At 38.4% G+C, this 21208-nt stretch overlaps 1 protein-coding gene across 5 annotated transcripts in view; it reads left to right on the top strand.

Moving 5' to 3' along the window:
• The first annotated feature begins 1060 nt into the window (after positions 1-1060).
• ndst2a (N-deacetylase/N-sulfotransferase (heparan glucosaminyl) 2a) overlaps positions 1061-21208 on the top strand; it is a 36738-nt gene continuing 16590 nt past the window's right edge. Inside the window, exons 1-2 of one of the 5 annotated variants that reach the window (XM_067527757.1) lie at positions 1061-1082; positions 15126-15178. The gene's annotated coding sequence lies outside the window, so the exon portion shown is untranslated. The other 4 variants (XM_067527738.1, XM_067527747.1, XM_067527774.1 and 1 more) reach the window with 4 other exon arrangements.

The raw sequence follows: 21208 nt of genomic DNA, 5'->3' as shown, positions 1-21208 counted from the left end.
CCTCCAGCCCACAGAACAATTCTTGCATACTTCTAAGTTAGACTGTCATGCACAGCAGGGCTTCTAGCTCTAGCTGTGCAGCTGATGGATGCATTATCACTTCAGTATTTCTGTGAGAATCAGTCACATTAATCTGAGCATGAGGCAGTTTAATGGGTTCCAGGGAGCAAGGCCAGTGTTAACGAGCAGCAGTCAAATTCTGTGATTGGAGAACCATGTACCTTAGAGACAGCAGCTGCATGTAGATCCAGGACTTCACTGTGAACTTTGCACCCCCTACGCTGCCTCAGCACTTTAGTCTCTACAGACAAAAATAATTAGTTGTCATATTATGATGCAAGATTAAGGTTTGTAGTTTTACTGTTTTATTATTATTTTTGTATTTTTTATTTTATTCATTGTATTCATTGAAAGGGATTACAAAAATAAACAAATTTTAAATTGTAGGCATATTTGAGAATAATGATCAATTGCAATTTGTATGCCAGACTTTACTTGCAGCAATAACTGATTCTACTAATCAGTTTTTCCAGAAATTCAAGCAGGAATGCTCCTAAATTGATCATGCATGTCCCTCCCAAATGTTAGAATAAGCTAATTTCCACTCAGCCAATAATATGAGTTCAGACTATAAACAGACACAACAAAAGTACAAACAACTTCTTTATGTTAATTTTGTGACTCTTAAGTGGTCATGTTTGCCTCTTTGTAGTCCTGTGTATTTTTGTAGTTCTTTTTCATATATTGCAATGATAATTTTTCACCTCTTTTTTTGATGTTTTGCATCTCTATGTAGAAGATTTTTGTCTTTTTTTTTTTGACATTTTTACCTAACATATTGGACAAGTTGGATCTACCTATAAACTGATAAGTGATATCCTCATATTTATCATTTATGACTCAAAATAATTAACATAAGCAGAGGACTGTCATTTGTATGGTTTATTGGTTTTTCCTTTTAATGATCATTCAGATTTGGTTAAACAATCGTTTTTCTTCATATTTGAAAGGTTTCAAAAACACGCGAGGTTTGAACTTCAAACCTCGTAATGCCTTTAAGGGTTATACATCAGTAGTAAGAGGTAAGAGAAGATGTGCAGCAACATAACTACAGTCGTTCCTTAAAGTTTTCCCTTACAGCAGGGAATCCACAGTTTTCCTTTTGGACTTTGACCTGCGACAACAAACGTTAGACAAATAATTTGGGGGTTAAATTGTAAACCCTCTCCGGTCTTCCAGATTTGGTTGAGTCCACGGTTTCAGCAAACCAAGATGGCGGAATGAATAGCGACGCGCTGAAGTTCACTTTAACTCTTATGTACTGAGGCTTGTAATGCTTGATTTTGTCGGATTGCTGGCTGTTCGGAGCTGGTACTGGTAAGAGCAAATGCACTTTCAAATCACGTTTGATATGAAACTGTCTCAATGGTGAAACCGCTCTCTGAGTAGCTGTTGCATCCTCGTTAGCTAGGATAGCTGTAGCGTTATCCCAGTGGTTACCAGACTGGCTTTGACCGGAGATTCTTTCTTAACGGATGGACAACATGGACATCTTCAGCATTATAGAGTGGGTGGAATGCGAAGAAAGTTTAGTTAAGGGGTTTGTTCATACGTACAGATTGAAATATATTGCCCAGAACCACCAAAAGCTCGCATTAGCATGCTAACATTAACGACACAGAGTTGCCGTAGAGCTAGCAGTTAGCATGCTAGCTGGAATTCACGCCGGGCTGCTAGTGGTCGGAATAAAGTTTCGCCTAGTTTCTTTTGTGCTTAATTTCAGGTATTGTTTTTTTCTGCACCATCACTTTGGTATGATGGCTGGAAGATGTGCATGTGCTTTTACGATGCAGGGTTGGGTTTAACGTATGGATCAGTATGTTTTTATCAATTAAATTGTAAATCTGAGATGGTGTTTTGGTTTCTAATGTTATTTAGTTTGGAGGCTGTTTGTTCGGGTTTCGGGCTCCAGGTTGGATTTTTGATCTGTAGTTTCCCACTACAGTCACTGCTATATTGCTTCTTTTTTCACACAATATTATATATATATATATATATAGCTCTAGATCTCAGATCTTACAGAGACTGGTTGTTTAGCTTTGGTTTACAACTCTGCACAGCTGTTTAGTGAAAACAATCACTAAATGAAGCCAGATGTAATTATAGTGTATTATTGTAAAATAACTGAAAATTTATTTTATGTGAAATGATCCCTCAAAATAAAAGCTGTTTTGTGGATCAGAAAAAAACTCTATTAGCATCATCTTCTCTACATCCAGGCAGGATGAAGTATGATTGAGTTGTGTACTGACAGTATATACTTGGCTTGAAACTATGTTTGATCAAATGTTACCTCATTTAAATTGCCATTATGGCCAAATTTGTCCTGTGTGCCAGTGAACTTTGCTTGCCTAGTGAGGATTATTCTGGATTGTTTGTCAGTCAGGCAACCCCCCTGCCCAACCAGGGTTGAATTCTGATCTTTGCTCGTATGGAAACTTAATTTACTGTTACCTTCAAAGACATTTAACCAGCTAGACAGAGAAGTACAGATACAAAAGAAGAGACAATATGCAAAAAAAGTAAAACTCAAACTGTTATGTTGGGATGCGCCTATACTCAGCAAGTGGTGTGTAGATTTTACAATTACCTGATGCATTTGGATGTGCATGTTTTAACTTTGCGACATAGCAAATTTCTGCCTGTGACAAAAGCTTCTGAATATAGCTGTGAAACATTTTCTTACAACCAATATATTCAGTCCCCCATATTCAAGCAATAGTCCTGTTGGATTATTTTGAACGTGACGAGCATAATTCTGGAGTTTGCCTTTGGGAAAGGATAAAGTTTTGTTTCAAACTGAACTTCGAAATTATGTTTTATCACCTTACTGGTACCTGAAGTGCATGCACACGCATGTATGCACGTGTGAACACACACTGTGTATGTGTGTGGTAAAATGTAGTGCTGTCTAAGGTCTAAATGGAAAACCTTAAAAACTTTAACATTATTTTAGGGATTTGACATGATCTGGGATTTTGTCAGAAATTTGAGAGAACTTGCATGCATCTTAGTACAGCCTTTTGTTCAAGAACAACAAAAAAAAATCAATATTATTCCCATTTGCTCATTTACAGATACTTTGTCATAGACTTATTATTGGCCTTTGGGAAAATATAACATGATAACAGCACTGGGAAAAGTCACCCGCTTTACCAAAATCATTGGGAATTATTCACTGTGAATAATGACTATTGGAATAAATTCCATGCCAGTCTGGCCAGTAGTTGTTAAAATATCAATAGGGCTTGACATTAACATTATCTCAGATTCATTTCAGTTCAGAACCTAATAATTGTTACTCTGTTTGATTTGTGATGCTTATTTTTATTTTTATTTTTTTTTACATTGAACATTGGATTGTGTCTATTCTCTATTGGTTAGTTGTCAATAATCATTTATCAACACATCCCTTAGATACACTGCTTTACTGGGTTCAAAATTTTTTTCACCCCAAACGTTGTGATCCCTCTATTTTTACCAAATGTTGGCCCACATGCTCCAATTTGACCTTTCTTTGCATTGTTGTCAGTAAACTGCACACATGCAGCATCTCCAGTGGAATTATAGTGACTCACATCAGTTTGGGCAGTAATTATAAGGACTGCAATTTTGATTCATTAAAAAAAAAGAAATTGGTTCATTCGAAAATCAATTCATGTGGCATGACCACAAATACTTTCTTAAATCACCACCATGCTTTCTGCTTAGCATGAAGGTGTCTGTTGGTATTTTCTGAGTATATTATAAAGTAGCTGTTTTGACTCTAATGATTGGTTTCCCGGTAGAATTCTAGTGATGAGTAAAACCTCAAGTGGCACTTTGGCAATGAGGTGTCTACAAAAAAAAATGATTTCCCATTTGTGATGACTGACTGGTGAGTGGAGACCCCATTTAGTTCTGAGCTGTAGGCCCAGGCCCACTTCTGTTCGGAGAGGTTTTCATTGATGTCTGAGATAGCCCAGCACAATTAAGAGGGAGACTCCTGGGGTGGTTTTCACAGGGAGATGGTGGCATATGCCAGTGAGGCTATTAAAACCCTGTCCTGTGGAAAGTGGAACTACTTGAATTCTTTGCCAACAATATAAAAATTTCTGGATTTGAAAAGGAAATAATTAGGGTTAAACATCTTTGAGAAATTCACGTTTCAGATTCAAAAGTTTCAAATTAAATTTTAAAAACACAAGCCAACTGGTTTTACAGATCACTGCAAACAAACAAGATGTGTGTATTCTGAAACTGTAAAATGTTGAATACCTTAGTTATGTTATACATAATATACACTTATTATGTTATACAGTAAAAAGACACAACTTTAGCTGCAAAAATGCAATTGTAAACTTTTGGCTTATGAAATTAAAATAAAAACTTATTTAAATACTAGATGAGCAGCTTTATCTGTTTCTAAAAGGATTTACACATAACAAACTGCTATAGAAATTAAATGGCTAACAAAGGGCACAGCAATTAAATCATTTTTTTACTAAAGAAAAACATCACACAATAACAATGATGAACTGAGGAATCATTTTTGAAACATAAATTTACCTGTGCTGTATACGTGTCATCGCTGCTGCACATTTACCCTATTAGAATACAGCAAATGGTATTTGTAACTGATAGGTGTCAGGCCAAAATAAGGTAAATTATTACACATATCACAATAAACAAATGTAAGTAGTTTTGTGCATACAAAAGTTTGAATTGTGGTGTAGATGCATAAAATTGCTGATCGCTGCTGCTGTTTATTATTAGGGACTGGCAGTGTACAGAATATTCAGCCAGTAGCTGATCACAGCACTTATTTGTTAAAAAAGACAAACATTGTCAGCAACAGGTCATTTTAGCTGCCACAGATGAGCATTAATTCAGTGATTAAGTGGTTGAAGTGCTCTCTGTCTGCTACAAAGATTGTGAGAGAAAATAATTCACTCTTTGATATAAAGTGCATTTACATGGACAAGTAACCAGGTCACAATCGTCTTTCTCAGAATAGAAAACTACCATGTAAACCAGAAAGCTGGTTTCCAAAATCAGTGCAGGTGATTAGGGAAACCAGTTTTCTTAACAAAAAGCTGCAGACAGAAAGAAGTAGCTGAGTGAAGGATTATTACAGGAATAATGCTACTTCGTTTTTAAAACCGAGTCTGTCAAAAGTCTGACAGACAAAAACACAAGTGCCTTTTAGACGTCTAAATGGGCTGCTTTCCACTGCAAGGGTTGTTCAGTTGTGGGTCTCTCTCTTCTCTCTTTTGCTGTCTCTCCCTCTGCACTGTCACTGTGTTAAAACATCAACACAATCAGAAAGAAAGAAGGAAAGAAAAGTACAAAAGCAGTGCTTTCTGTCACTTTACAGTTAGTTGTGCCAGGCTTCCAAAAAAAGTCAGGAGAAGAAATCAGATTGCTCTGCTGCTGCATTAAAACACAAGTTTCTTAAGTGCATGTAAATACTGTTCCCCAGTTACCTGACAGTTGATTTCTCTAAGTAACCGGGATTAAAGGTGTTTTTCCTACAATTACTATTTTTATTCATTATAAATTTAAAACAATGTTAATATCTTTGAATCAGGACCTCCAGTATTTGGATCAAGTTCACTAGTCAGTTAAGTGGGAAACAACTGTTGTTTCATGTATCTGTTGTAACAAATACATGTTTATGTTGGTAAATATACGTGTGGGACCATATGCAGAATAATCAGTTGTGTTCATATGTTTGGCCATATTTCCTTGTGTTTCTGGATGTGAGGAGTCTTCTCCCCATGTGCTGGTGTATCTCTCAACCAGATCACTTGCAGTGACACACTGTGTGACACTGCCAAAGCCCGTTTGTGTGCTTTATTGCCTTAGTATTAATGTCTCTCAAGTGAAATCTGATTATAGAAAATGACATTAAATAATTACATACTACAGCAAAGTGAAAAAGAAAATACAGTTGAAGTTTAGATAAATGGCAAAATGTTGTAAACCTCCTGGTACAATTTCTTTTTTTAGCGCTGCCATTAAAAACAAAACATGGTTTACACGCTCTTGAGTTGGAAACAAAAGTCGGACAAAGACTGGGCACAGATGGGTAAACTTAAGCGCCTGGAAAATATTATGTGACCAAACAGACTTTCATTTAATTTACATTCAATAAATTGTGTAAAGTTGCGATTTAGCTCAGACCAGCATTTGAGTCAATTCTGCTCTTTTTAGAGGCCAGAGGGGTATTTCGTGATAGACAGCATTTATTATGTATGTTCCCAAGGGTTTGAGCTTCCTCCTACTCTGTAGTTTAGCAGAGCTTTACAGTCACCCGATGACAGAAACTGAGTCATTGGTCAGGGATAACACCTGTCTTGTGAGTAAAAGGTCAGAAACAGAAATCAGAATATACACTGGAAAGAAAAAGTTTAGAAACCGCTACAGACTTTTGTATTTCTATTATCTTTTCATAGTTTTATTCAATTAAAAGATGACAAATGCAGCACTTACTAATTTAAGTTTAAGCATATTTGAACAAAGAATAACGGTCAAACCAAATTCGCATCTTACTCTTCAGTTTCCGAACTAACTTTCTGATACATCTGTGGGATTCTGCTGATCACTTTTTCCAGAAATTCAAATGGGGATGCTCACAAAATGTTCTTCCTGGTTGTGTAAGAATTATCTGGAGAAGAAAGTAGCGGCTGTAACACTATTAATGATGGCATGGTAAGCTTAAGCACCAGATTTGAACCCCATCAAGCAGGCGTCGGAGTAGGACCAAAGAGTTCGGGAAGGCAACCAGCACAGCAGACCTTTGGATAGTACTGCAGAAGGCCTGCGAGGACTTGCATTTGTGCAATAACGAATCAGTAGAATGCTGCAGATTGAAGTAAACTTTAATATGCAAAGTTGATTTACACTTATTTTGTTCTCAAATGTGCTTAAAAAAAAGCATCTTTAGGTACTTAGGTAATTTGTGATACAAACAAAGATACAAAAGTGTTTAAACTAATAAAACTATTTTGAGTGAAAATGTATCAGTGTAGGCTGCTTTAAGTATAATTTGATCCTAATTCTATTTTTCTACACTATGGTACTTTTTAATACATAAGTAAAACGTCTCCAACCACTGGTGTTTTTGACAATTACAAAATCAGTCAAAGCCGCATAAACCAAAACAAACAAGTTTGTAGCTACGGTAAACAGTAGGCACCATAATGTTACTGTGTCAGCCAGCTGCTTTACCTAATCACACAGTGCAGGGATATAGCTTTTTACTGAAAAGCTGCAGACTTTTTACTGTCATGTGTAACATTTGCACTAGGATTTTAAGGAGAAAAATAACCAAATCTGATCAAGTACCTATTGCCAAGTCTGTATTGTTGTTTTTGTCATCCTTCTTGACTGGTTATTTAATCAACAGATAATATGCACTGTTGTGATATCTAAAATTGAAATGAAATTAACTGTCTCAATATGAAATTTTGTTAATATCACAGCCCTATAATATGAAAAATTACATTCATGGAACCCTGGGTTTTTGATTGGGCATGATGGATATGATCTACTCCCCAGTTTTGTGCAGTTTTTCCAGTTTAGGGCACAAAATAGGTCTTCACTCACTGATCTCTTTATGAGCTGTCAGTTATTGGGGTTTGTTACAAACGCTGTTCAGCCTTCCATCTCACTGATGACGTGAGCAGGCTTGCCCTCTTGTGACAGTTAACCTAAAGATTGCCATAGACAAAATCACAGCAAAGGTTCTGTAACACCACCTCTACATACAGTCCCCTGCAAAAGTATTGGAACATCAAGGGCAATTAATTTATTTTTGATGTACAGTGAAGACATTTGAGTTTAAGATCAAAAAGTGAATAGATAAAAGTAAAGATTTCATCTTAGGACATAGCACCTTGTATTAGGTCAAGAAATAACCTGTTGGCAGTGTGTTTTAGTATTCTTTATAAATGATAAATACTGTTTTTCTACTTTCATATGAGAAGCAAGGGCATTGGAGCTTCTCTGATATATTGCACACTTTTCTGCCAGTCAGAATGTAACATTGTCTTTAGGTGTAGTTCAATCAGAATGTGATAACATTTTTTTATTTTTGTTTTATTTTTTTGTAGTTGGATCTGATTTCAGCTGTTGGTAAGCTGTTGCTGTGTGTGTTTCTACTGAAACATTGGTTTCAGGGCGTTATCAGGGTGTCTGAGAACTGTGTAGCTGGAGGGTGTAGTGGGACAGAAGGTGTGTTAGAACGTGTTAAGACAAGACAGGTAGGCTGCAACAAATAGTTTGTGAGAGAGGCTTTACTCAGCCCTTTTCCCCCAGTATAACTGTTTTCTCAGAAATCTCCCCAGCTTTGGGAAGCTGTACATTTTAAACCTCATGTTAGAGTGACATTATTAGTGGAAGTTTTGTGATCAGTTGTGCTACACTGGCCTTAACCAATTCTTCTTCTACAAGACTTTTTTTTGGATCACACGGGGAGGCCATCTTAGGCTGCCAAAAACGCAGTCTGTCATGTTAATTTAATGCATTACAGTGTTTTCCCTAGAAATTTTTCAGGCCTGATGGCAAGAGGATAATAGAGGTTTTGTGTGCTTACACACAAAAAAAGTGGTATTTATTTCTCATGCAGCACCTTTGATTGGTAAATTCCATGTTAGGGCCAAGTAAAAAAGTGAATATTAATAAGATGTGTTTATTGCATGCAAACAATTTCTCCTGTATGTCTCACTGGCGACCTCAAATAAAGCCTTCTGGGATGTTCCTCTTCTAACAGGCTTTTTATGCTAATGACATATACATCCCAGAAAGAGAGTTCCTGTCAATCCGGCCAGTTATGAACATTTATAACCATGCCTTTTTCATGAATATTGCTTTGGAAAAATACATTTATGAGACTAACAAACTGGAACTTACCATGGGTAGTCTGATACATTAGGTTCAAGCTTAAACAATATAATTTATTTTTGTTTATGTGTGGACTTGGTTTAACAGCACAAAATCACACAGTCAGACCTAATGGCCCTTCTCTGCATTGTAAACATCACAGGAATCCAGTTTCAGGTCATGTGCATACACACACCTGCAGACCAAAGAGGCCATGGAGGAGCTGATGAGAAATGTGCACTTCAGTTGTGCTCATACAAACCCTTCCTGCAGGGTTGTCTGGATTTGTGACCATGTTTGTTCATATTTTAGAAAGTAACAGTGTAAAGCGCTTTGAGTGCTAAGGGCTAGAAAAGCGCTATAGAATTGCAGACCATTTACCATTTAACAATCAGAAAAGACTTTGGGCAGAACTGACGCAAAAGCAAAGCTGTGGAATACCACAGAATCTCATGCCGTTCCTTGTATATTTTGACAATTTCCAGTTCTGCCTGTACCGACAGAAATTCACAAATTTCATTGTCCTTCCAGTTCGACATTGTTGTGGGGTTGAATTAATGAATTCTTCACCTTCTGGTGTTTGTATTTGTCTGGTCTCTTGGCAGTTGCAGGAAATGGTTGCCATCAACACCATTCGCCATTCACACATAGTAAATTCTCATAATGAAGTATTACGACCTCTATTTACAAATGAGCTTGTTTGGAGATAATCTGGACTTTGCCCTGGGGGCTGGGTAAAATTCGAGTAATGTCAGGGGCAACAGACTTGTGCATTTGCGTTCGTACATACACCCACCACACAGAAATTCTGGAAAATGTCTGAGTTCCAGTGCATGTCTGAAAGGGGCTCAAGTCACTTCACCACTACTCTGGCTCTCACTGAGCTGGAGAGGAGTGGACAATGAAATGGTGTGTTTAAGGAGAGCAACAGATAAATCAGATGACCTTTAGTAAGTCAACAACGTATCTCTTTGGAACAGCTAGTTCTCATTCTTCAAATAAAAAAGTGGATGTAGGACAGGCATTGAAATTTGGGCACATTAATATATTAATAACAGCTCTCGCATCCCTTCGTACTTACCTGCGAGACATTAAAAAGATTAAAAAGAATCGTCTTGGTTATTAATGTCCAATAACTAGATATAATTTAAAAAAAAATGTGCCTATCATGTAAGCATGGAGGGGGGGTCTCGTTGGCATAGCTGGCCGCCATGCTTGTACTAATGTATGGGAAACACTGCATTCTGTCAAGTTTATTTGCTGCACTGTCATGTTTTTCTCCTCCTTCTTCTTTGACTGTGGTGCAAGAAGGTAGAGCGGTCGTCCACCAATCCAGGAGTCGTGGTTTGATCCCCGGCTTCTCTAGTCACATGTTGTAGTGTCCTTGAGCAAGACACTGAACCCCACCTTGGTTGCTCCTGGTGAGTGTTGGCCAGCTGCATAGCAACTCCTCTGTGTGTGTGTGTGTGTGTGTGTGTGTGTGTGTGTGAGTGAGTGCAAATGAATAAATGAGAAGCAGTATAACGCGCTTTGGGTGCCAATAGCTAGAAAAGCAATATATAAGTGCAAACCATTTGCTTTTTATTTTCCTAACTGCACTGTGTGATGTCTTGTTGGTGCAGTTTGGAAGAATGTTTTCTCTCATTTTATGAAACTGGTGCTTTGGTTGTTGTTTTAACTTGAAAATAATGAAGTAAGTTATTTTAGAATAGCTTTTATATAATGATATTTTTAAGAGGAAGTTCAAAATCTCAAGTTGCCCTGTTGAGTAGGAGTAGCAGTTCCTCTTCATTATATGATCTCTATTTTGTCCTCTATTCTTTTTTGTTTTTTAGGATATCAGGAATGTCCATTACTTACAGAAAATTGTTTCAGCTGCTCAGGAAGCAGAGTATACCTACATATCCACTCTACTCGTTGGGTAGGGGATCACTTTTTTTTTTTACAGCATAGATAACTATTTGTTGTAGTAAATTTTAATGATTTTAATATATGACAAATTAAAATAATTAATGATTTATAATAATTTTGGAATTGTATTAAAATTTTTCTGCTTAGAAATATAATTTTTGTAAATTAATTTCAGCAGGTTATTTTATGCTTCCACTAGAATACATTTTAGGCAGTTCCTCTCTCAGCGGGTTTCCATACACACTGTTTTGAACATCTGTTCTTCCACACATTAAAGCCTTTGTGTTTTGCAGTGATGGAACTAAGCACACAAATCAGCTGAAACACTTAACTACAGTTTTGAAGTATTTCCATTTCACTCAACTTGAGGAAATATTGTACTCTTTCGTTAGACAGCTTTAGTTACTTTTCAAATGCAGAGTCTGACTCACAGAATATCCTCTTCAGTCAGAATGAAGAAGCTACTTGGATGAGAAGCAAAATGTTTCCAAAGCCTTCAGTCAGACGAAGAAGTTACTAGGATGAGTTGCGAAACATTTCCAGCCAAGAAGAAGAAAGTCCATTTTACAGGACTCAGCCTCCAGATTACTACATCTGGATGACAGTGAACCTTCATGGATTTAAATAAACATTTAAAGATCTGCGTTATGTCAGAGTAAAATGAGATAATATACCAGATAGCTCAGTCTCATGTAGTAATAAGAGAGAAACAATTGCCCATCAACACTTGCAAAGTTCTAATTTATTCCAGGAATTTTAGAGTTAGATCTTTAGTGGATCTTTAGTTAAACCATTTCTTGATTTGTACAGTGACTTCTCAGAATTTGAGATCTTAACATGGTCATATATACATTTTTGAATGCAGATTACACAAACCTACGTGTATAATGCAACGTGTGAAAATTGGTAAGGGTTACCCTATGGAGGTGTAGGTGTTGGCTTCAGCTACATAAAAGGTCTGAAAGATTCCTCAAAAAACTTGAGTTAACCGATTGCTAAAATATATTGGTGCTAAATCTTTGCATTAAAGCATTGTTTAATCTATGTAACTGTATACATCTGTTTCACACAGATGATTATTGCTGTTGCAGAAAGCATCCAGTAATGCTAAGTAATAATTAATGTATCATAAATCCACATTGTTGTTCATAGGGCAGCATGGTGGTGCAGTGGTCAGCTCTGCTGCATCACAGCTAGAAGGTTCCAATTTCGAATCCCTGGCTGGCTGCTGCCTTTCTATGTGAAGTTTGCATGTTCCCTGTGCTTGCGTGGGTTTCCTTTGAGTTTCCTCCTCACAGATTAAATTGCTCACTGGTGTGAGTCTGAATGGTTGTCTGTCTGTGTATATATGGAATTCTGACCACATCCTGAGGTGTTTTTTTTTTTTTTTTTTTTTTTTTTTTTTTTTTTTTTTTTTTTTTTTTTTTAAGAATAAAAAAAGGTCAGGATGTTGTCAGAATGAAATACTATTACTACTACTAAAATAATGACTTACTAAGTCAAAATAATAATATACTGTATTTTCCTCACTTGTAACAAATGGCATCAGAGTTTGTTTCCAGATTGACAGGAGAGGTGCACTTCTTGTGCACAGCTGTAATTAATTACTATAATTAAATAATCTTGTGTAACGTTGTGATCTTACCATAGTCTTACAGGCGTAAAGGTTTTTCTGTGTGGCAAACAGATTGGATGTGTGTGTTAAGAGCTGACATTACATTTTTATTTTCAGCATGTAACTTCCTCTGAAGAGTTTCTGTCATGTTGAACTTTTCTTTAAAGGAAGTTCTTAGTTTTGTTACTTAAATATATTGCTATCGGCAGCATTATTACTAACATGAAACTTACATGACTGAGGAAGGATAAATTAGCAGTGGCGGTTCTAGGATGTGGTCAGGAGTGACCTTACCCCTGAGGCCATCTAAACATGTCCAAACCACCTCAATCTGGCTTCTCTCACTTTATCTCCAAAACATCTAACATGAGCTGTCCCTCTGATGTTCTTGTTCCTGATCCTGCCCATCCTCGTCACTCCCAAAGAGAAACTCTCTGCTACTTCCAGCTCTGCCTCCTGTCTTTTCTTCAGTGCCACTGTCCTTTATTTCTCGCTGATACTCTTTTATCACACAACACGTCTGACACTTTTTTTAACCACCCTTTCCAACCTGCTTGCACTCGCCTCTTTTCCACACTACGTTGCTCTGAACCGTTGACCCTAAGTACTTAAAGTCCTACACCTTCTTCACCTCTGCTCCCTGTAACCTCACTGTTCCACCTGGGTCCCTCTCATTGACACACATGTATTCTGTCTTGATGCAGCCAAGCTTCATTCCTCTGTTTTCCAGAGCAGACCTCCATCTCTAGATTTTCCTCCACCTGGTCCCTGCTCTCACTGCAAATCACAATGTCATCTGCAAACATCATAATCCCCGAGGATTCCTGTCTAACCTCATCTGTCAGCCTGTCGATCTCCAGAGCAAACAAGAAGGGGCTCAAAGCCGATCCTTGATGCAGACCCACCTCCACCTTGAACTCCTCTGTCACACGTACAGCACCTCACCACTGTCTTACAGCTCTCATACATGTCCTGCACCACTCTAACATACTTCTCTGCCGCTCCAGACGTCCTCATACAATACCACAGCTCCTCTCTCTGCACCCTGTCATACGCTTTCTCTAAATCTACGAAGACACAATGCAACTCACTATGACCCTCTCTGTACTTCTCCATCTGTTGAACTCTTTTAGGCAGGAAACCATATGGCTGCTCACAAATGCTCACCTCTGACCTTAGCCGAGCTTCCACTACTCTATCCCACAACTTCATTGTATGACTCATCAGCCTTATTCCTCCTCTCCATTATTCTTAAAAATGGGCACCAGTACACTTCTCCTCCATTCCTTGGGCATCCTCCCACTCTCTTATTATCTCTCAAGATCCTATTACAAACTAGTCAGAAACTCTACTGCCACTTCTTCTAGACACTTCCATACCTCCACAACTATATCATCAGGACCAACTGCCTTTACACTCTTCATTCTCTTCAATGCCCTTCTCACTTCACTCTTACTTTGCAACTTCTTGCTCCACACCAGTCACCTCTTCTACTCTTCCATCCCTTTTATTTTGCTCAATCATCAACTCTCATCACACTCCTGGCAGCTGTCCTTTCCATCCTTATCTTTAATCACCCTAACCTGCTGCACATCCTTACCATCTGTATCTCTTTGTCTGGCCAACATGTACAAATCCACCTCTCCCTCTTTAGTGTCCAACCTAGCATACAAGTCCTCATATGCTCTTTGTTTGGCCATTGCCACCTCTACCTTCACCTTACACTGCATCTCCCTGTACTCCTGTCTACTCTCTTCTGTCCTCTGTGTCCTGCTTCCCCAAAAGCGGGACACAGCAACCCCAAAAGATGTTTTGGGGTGCTTTGTTGTTTCTGGCACTGGATGCCTTGACTGTGTGAACGTTATCATGAAGTCTGATGATTACCAAAAAATTTTGTGGCGCAATGTAGTAGCCAGTGTCAGAAAGCTGCGTTTCCACCACAGATCATAGGTCTTCCAGCAGGACAATGACCCTAAACACACTTCAAAAAGCACTCCATAGCTAACAATGAGTCCAGATTTGAATCCCATAGAACACCTGTGGAGAGATCTCGAAACAACATTTGGGAGAAGGCATCCTTCAAATCTGAATGACCTAGAGCAGTTTGCAAAAGAAGAGTGGTTCATAATTCCAGTGGAGAGGTGTAAGAAACTCATTCATGGTTACAGGAAGCGATTGATTTCAGTTATTTGTTCTAAAGGGGGCGCCAAATATTAAGTATTGTCCTGTTCCTTTTTTTGGTTCAGTGTGGAATTGTACCAGATTTTACTTTTCTTCCAATTCCAATGTATTGGAAGGTATCCCAATGCAAACAACAAAAAAATAATAATAATCGTGAGTACCAAAACGTTTGCAACAACAACATAGTTCTGAGAGAAGGATAGCATTTTCTGACAAAATTCCAAGGGTGCCAATATTGTTGGCCATGACTGTATAAGGTCAGGTCATGCAAGAGGACTGATTTGCTAAACTGAGTGGTCTTTTTCATAGGCAGTAATTCAAAAATGCTGAATTAGCTGAAAAGCTGCCAATAGAGGTCAGACTAGAGACAGACACTAACTGAAAGTCTGACATTGGCCAATTGCTTACTGTTGACTTACTTTTTCACAGCCCTCAGAAAAAAACAGTTTTTCCTACTGGTTCTTCAATGTGGTGTGTCCTTTTCCTTTTTCAGATGTTCCCAGAAATGTTGAAGATCTCATGACAGTGGAGGGAAGGTCGATCCAAGTGAGTCAATGCACTTTGGTGTTTTATTTTAATTTTTTTTTTACATAGTTTGCTGACATGAACAGGGCCAAACACCGTATGTTGCTCTAATCATACATTGTGGTTCATAAATAACAGTTGTGTGCATGATTTGTTCATGTGTTGATCTAAAGTAATGTATCCACAAACTATGCAGTCAAAAAGTGATGTGTCTTGGAACGTTTGGAATGCGCTTCCAGCTTGTTAGTTTTCTTCTTTAAATATCTATTAAATGAATCTATTAAACTGTTCAAATTTCTCCTCCTCCTCCGATCTGCTTAATTTATGCGATGCTAACATAATGTTGCTATAAAGTGATATCAGTGCATTTGTGTAATTTTTTTGAGCAGAAGTACACAAACCTAATATCAAACTTGATATCCGATACTGGTATCAGTGGATCGTTAAACATAGATTTGTCCTGAATCCTTTGCCTTTATTCTTTGGATATCCTATCAGCTGTCCTCCCATGCTGTGACTTAGTATTTCCCTAGTTGACAGCTACCCTCTTATGACCACAGTACCTAAAGCCTACAGATGCTAAAAAGAGAGCTGCACTATTCATACTATTCATCATGTGCACACAGGCAATGTCGTGGCTGAAAAGAGCACCGGGTACTAGGTCTAACTAAAAGGGCATTTTTATTTTAAATTTGTTTTTGTCTTCATGCTTCCACAGCCTACTTTGCAGTTCTTGTTTTTCAGCAATTGATGATTTATTCTGGTAATGGTTTACAGACATTTTGATCACAAATTATTTTGATATGCAGAGAGAATTATTTTCTCAGCTTACAGTTAAGGCACCTTTTGGGTATTCGCTTGCACTTACGCAAGTGAATTTGGTGCAGGAAGGTAGAGCGGTTGTCCACCAATCTTGCAGTTGTTGGTTCTTTCCCCGGCTCCTCCAGTCACATATCGAAATCTCCTTGAGCAAGACACTGAACGTCAACTTAGTTGCTCCCGGTGAGTGTTGGCCAGCTGCACAGCAGCTCCCCCATCGGTGTATGAGTGTGCGTGTGATTGTGATTGTGAGTGCGAATGGGTGAATAAGAAGTGTCAGAATGAGAATTGCCCTTTAAGTTGGACCTGGCCCGTGCTGTTCTTTATGCACCATAGTTATGTGGGAGACTGAAAAAAGACCAGGGGAGTGCTGTTTATCTTAGGAGACTTAATATCTTACAAACTACAGTAAAACATGTACACATTAATGTGGAAAATTAAATGGTCTATATTGACTGTTGAACCATAGCAAAATTACAATTTATTTCTGACACAGACTTTGAAGGATTAGGCGTTAGTTGTTATCTATGGAAGCCACAATTTTGATAATGCTGTGCTATGTTATCGTGATAAAACTGATTTGTTTTCCCGAGAAATGGACAGAAGTATCCTATTATCCCTAAAATAGCATAAAAAGATTCTGCATCTGTAGTCGTTTTTGGCTTCCATAAATCCTCACTAGAGATACATCAAATAAGTGATTAAATAAGAGTAGGGTTTTTTTTTAAGTTATGCAGAGATAATGATCTTAACCACAGTGGATAATTAAATAATTCTTAGTTTTTAAACATTTTATAAGATTGTTATAAATAACTAAATAAATAATATAATTTTTAAGCCCTTTTAGTACAGTACACTTAATACTGCTCCAACTTAGGTTTTTCTGCACCACCTGACACTTGGCCAATGAACGTCAACCTTTATAACATGTATCTCATTACTGTCAGATAAGTGTAGGATGTGTAGCTCTCTGTGTGGCCCCATAGTCATCAAAGCTTGTTCTGCAAAGCCTTCCAGCTGATCTAAAATGCAGCAGCAGGTCTCATTTTGATCAGCTAAAAAGAACACGTGACCCCACTGTTTAAAACTCTACGCAGGCAGCTACTGGAAGCCAATGCAATGTTCAAAGCTCTGACTCCCCATTTAAAGCTGAAACTTTGACTGCATGCAGAGATGAAGCTGACGTGGTGAAGACCACTTAAGCACTGTAACTAATTTCCTTCTGACATCTTGATTTTCAGATCTGTTTGGTTTTTTTTCCACTCTTAAAACAAACATACAGTATTGTCTGAAACTGATGGGCAGATAACCAGTGTTATAATATATATATTTTTTGGCATTAATTTTGTAATGCTAGGCAAAGAGCTACCCATAAAAAAGGAGAAGACATGAAGCTATGGTCACCAGTGCGACGTGAACCCAAAATTTTATTGTAATGTGGCATGTCACCATTAAGCCACCAGGGTGCAACCCATTTAAAAAGACATAATTCTCTCCATACAATCTACCCATTTTGGTCAGCACCACAATTGATTCTGCTGTAACTAATGGCCTGGTGCCGTAAAAGTCTGGGTATTCATGTCCACTCTGCTAGTTTTGTGCTGGTTTCCCAGTGTTGCTTCTTCAGGCTGTTCTTTGTGGATCCCTGAGGAGTGTTCAGCTCTAGTCAATAATCCATTAAACAGCAGATGCTCATTATGACCACACTGCTCCTCCAGCCTCATGCACTCCATTTATTATCTGTTCCTCCCCCTCATCTATCTCACCTTCAACCCATCTGTCTGTCTCCAACTGGCATTTCATTATGCAGCACTCACAGGCCTCAGATGGGGAATAGCAGAGTGTGTATTAAAACACACTACTTGGTCTTGTAGGTAGTGTGTGGAAGCTGTGTGGGAGAGAATCTTCTTACATACCAAGGCTGGACATAATTATTATTCAGCTCTGCAGTAACCACCCCAATACTTGCTTTGACTCAAACAAGTATTTGGGGTGAGACCCTAGCAAGCAATGTACCCTATAGCACTGCTGCTTTTAATGTTTATTTAGAATTGATAAAAATAGAAAATTAGAGTTTTGCTTATATGTCAAGTTCAATATTAATTATTTTTAATGTATTTAAATTAATCAACACCCTCTGAAGTTCTCACCATCTATTTGTTTTTACCACATTGAATACTGGTCAATTTAATTTGGCTTTTTGACACTGATTAATAGAAAATGTCTGCTAAGACACTTATGATTAGTCTGAAAAAGGTAAAAACTTTAACACCTGAGATGGGAAAGACTGTACACACAACAACTGTTGCCTGGGTCCTTAACCAGTTAAGGTTTTATAGGTATTAGCATATTATTCAAAAATCTGGGCTTGAGTATGCAAGAAGGCTAACTGAATGCAACTAAATATAGGGAAATCCATGACCCCAAGCATTCAGCCAAAGCTTACGCACAAATGGTTTTAAATAATATGATAAACAAAATGCTGACCTTAAGGGAACTAGTAGTTTTCTAATCACTTTTTTCTTTTTATGTTTTTCAGATCTTTGTAGAGATCTTTCTATTAATCGGTGTACAACCTCAATTCCAAAAAAGTTGGAAGGATGTGAAAACATAAATAAAAACAGAATGCCGTGATTTGCAAATCTCATCAACCCATATTTTATTCACAGTAGAACATAAACAACATATCAGATGTTAAAACTGAGATGTTTGGGAAGAGGTTAGAACCTTTTTTTGAAACACTAAATAATGAGTTTTTAGGCATTGTTTGTATAAAATTATTGTATAATATTGATTATTAATATTTAGTAATATTCTCTAATAACTACTGTTGTAATTCAAAATAGTCAAAAACAAATAGCAATAGGGGAGAAGCCAGCCAAGTATATACTTACATATTTGTATACAAATGGACATCACTGCTAAACACTAAACTATATGCAATTATTGCTTTTTGTAGCAAGCAATAGAAACAACCCTCTTGGTAACCCCCAAGTGAAATGGGAAAATCTGGGTGGTATCTGACCAAATCAGCTACATTCAACATGACAGACAACCACAGCGAAACTAAATTGTATTTTCAGACCGAAACATTACAAAGTGGGACAAATGAGGAGGCCTTGTTTTTTTGTTTTTTTGTTTTTTTTTTAATAAATGAAGGCTAGTAAGGGGCAACTTTGGTGCAGAGTGGACGTCTGTCCATCCATCCCACAGTTGTTTGTTCGACCCCTGGCTTTTCCGGTCACATGTTGAAGTGTCCATGAGCAAGACACTGAACCACAACTTAGTTGCTCCTGGTGAGTGTTGGCCAGCTGCATAGCAACTGTGTGTGTGTATGTCTGTCTGTGCGATTGTGAATGAAAATGGGTGAAAAGCACTTTAAGTGAAGACAATTTACTATTTCGTGTTGTATTTGCTATATAATTAATGTATCCCTTATAATGTTACAGTAAAGCTAACATTAGCTTTAGCACTGAACAAAAAAACAAGAATATTAAGAACACCAATAAAACCTAAAAAAAACACCTCATTGTCTTTATACCAATATATTCAGTTTCTCCTCTGAACATCAGTATGGCTTCTCTGACTTTATTTACAAAACCTCTAACATGAGCTGTCCCCCTGTTGTACTCGTTCAGGACACTATCCATCCTCATCACTCCCAAAGAGAACCTAATCTTAAGAGAACCATCTTAAGCTCTGCTACCTCTAGCTGCTCTCCTGTCTTTTCTTCAGTGCCACTGTCTCTAAGCCGAACAACATCGCTGCTCTCACCACTGTCTTGAACACCTTTCCTTTCATACTCACTGATATTATTTATTTTCATTACAAAACACACCTAGCACCTTTCTCCACCCGTTCCAAGCTGCTTGCACACGCCTCTTCACCTCTTTTCCACACCCACTTTTGCTCTAAAGGAACCTGCCAGTTCCACTTGGGTCCCTCTCATTTATACACAAATTGTGTCTTGCTGTGGCTAACCTTAATTCATCTGCTTTCCAGAGCAAACCTCCCTCTCTTTATTTTCCTCCACCTGCTCCTTGCACTCAGTACAGATCATAATGTCATTTGCGAACATCATAGTCCATGGAGGTTCCTGTTTAATCTCATCTGTCAGCCTGTCCATCACCAGAGCAAACAAGTAGGGGCACAGAGCTGATCTTTGCTGGAGGCCCACCTCCACCTCTGAGTCCTCCGCCACGATACAGATGCAGCCATGGACAGCCTCTGCAATACACTGTTATTGTGTATATAGTCTCTGCCCCATATCTTCTAGACTTGCTCGTTCCTCAGCTTCTAATCCGTGGATCACCGGCTGGATCCGTGATGGCTTACACTATCCTCCTCCAGATGATGACATCCTGCTAACTTCTTCCAACGCTGCATCGCTCTCCTTATTTTCAACTCTGATTGAGAAAGACCTATGCACCCTGCTCCTCTCTAACCATCTGACCACCTGCTCTCTGGATCCGATCCCTTCCACTTTCCTTCAAACAGTTGCACCTGCATTAATGCCAGCTATTACATGAATCATCAAAACATCTCACAAAAGGCACTTTTCCGACCTCATTCAAGCAGGCGCAGATTACCCCACTGCTTAAGATGCCTTCTCTTTATCCCTGCCTTGTGGAGAGTTACAGACCCATCTCTCTTCTTCCATTTCTGGCCAAGACAATGGAATGAGCAGTCTTCACGCAACTTTCAGACTTTCTTTCCAAGAACAACCTCCTCGATGTGAACCAGTCTGGCTTCAAGAGGAGTCACTTCACAGAAATGGCACTTCTGACTGTCGTGGAATCTCTTCGAGCTGCAAAAGCCGCAGGTCAGTCTTCTGTCCTTCTCGATCTCTTTGCAGCCTGATACACTGTTGACCATCAGATCCTCTTGTTCACACTCTATATCTTGGGCATCTCTAGATTAGCTATAGCCTGGCTTCGCACTTACCTATCGGGATGAACCTTAAAGGTATCCTGGCAGGGGCATGTTTCTCACGCTCATAGCCTCTCTACTGGTGTGCTGCAGGGTTCAGTTCTTGGTCCTCCTTGTTTTTTTCCATCTATACCACATCCCTGGGTTCTATCATCCACTCACATGGCCTTTCCTATCACTGCTATGCTGATCTCACACAGCTCTTCCTATCCTTTTCACTAGACGACTCCACTGTCTCATCAAACATTTCTGTCTCTCAGACATCTCTGTCTGGATGAAAGAGACACATCTTCAGCTCAACCT

Source organism: Channa argus, chromosome 1 (genome assembly GCF_033026475.1).
Source record: "Channa argus isolate prfri chromosome 1, Channa argus male v1.0, whole genome shotgun sequence".
Classification (NCBI taxonomy): Eukaryota; Metazoa; Chordata; class Actinopteri; order Anabantiformes; family Channidae; genus Channa; species Channa argus.
The sequence above is the reverse complement of the archived record's forward strand: the minus strand, read 5'-3'. Positions and strand labels throughout refer to the sequence as shown.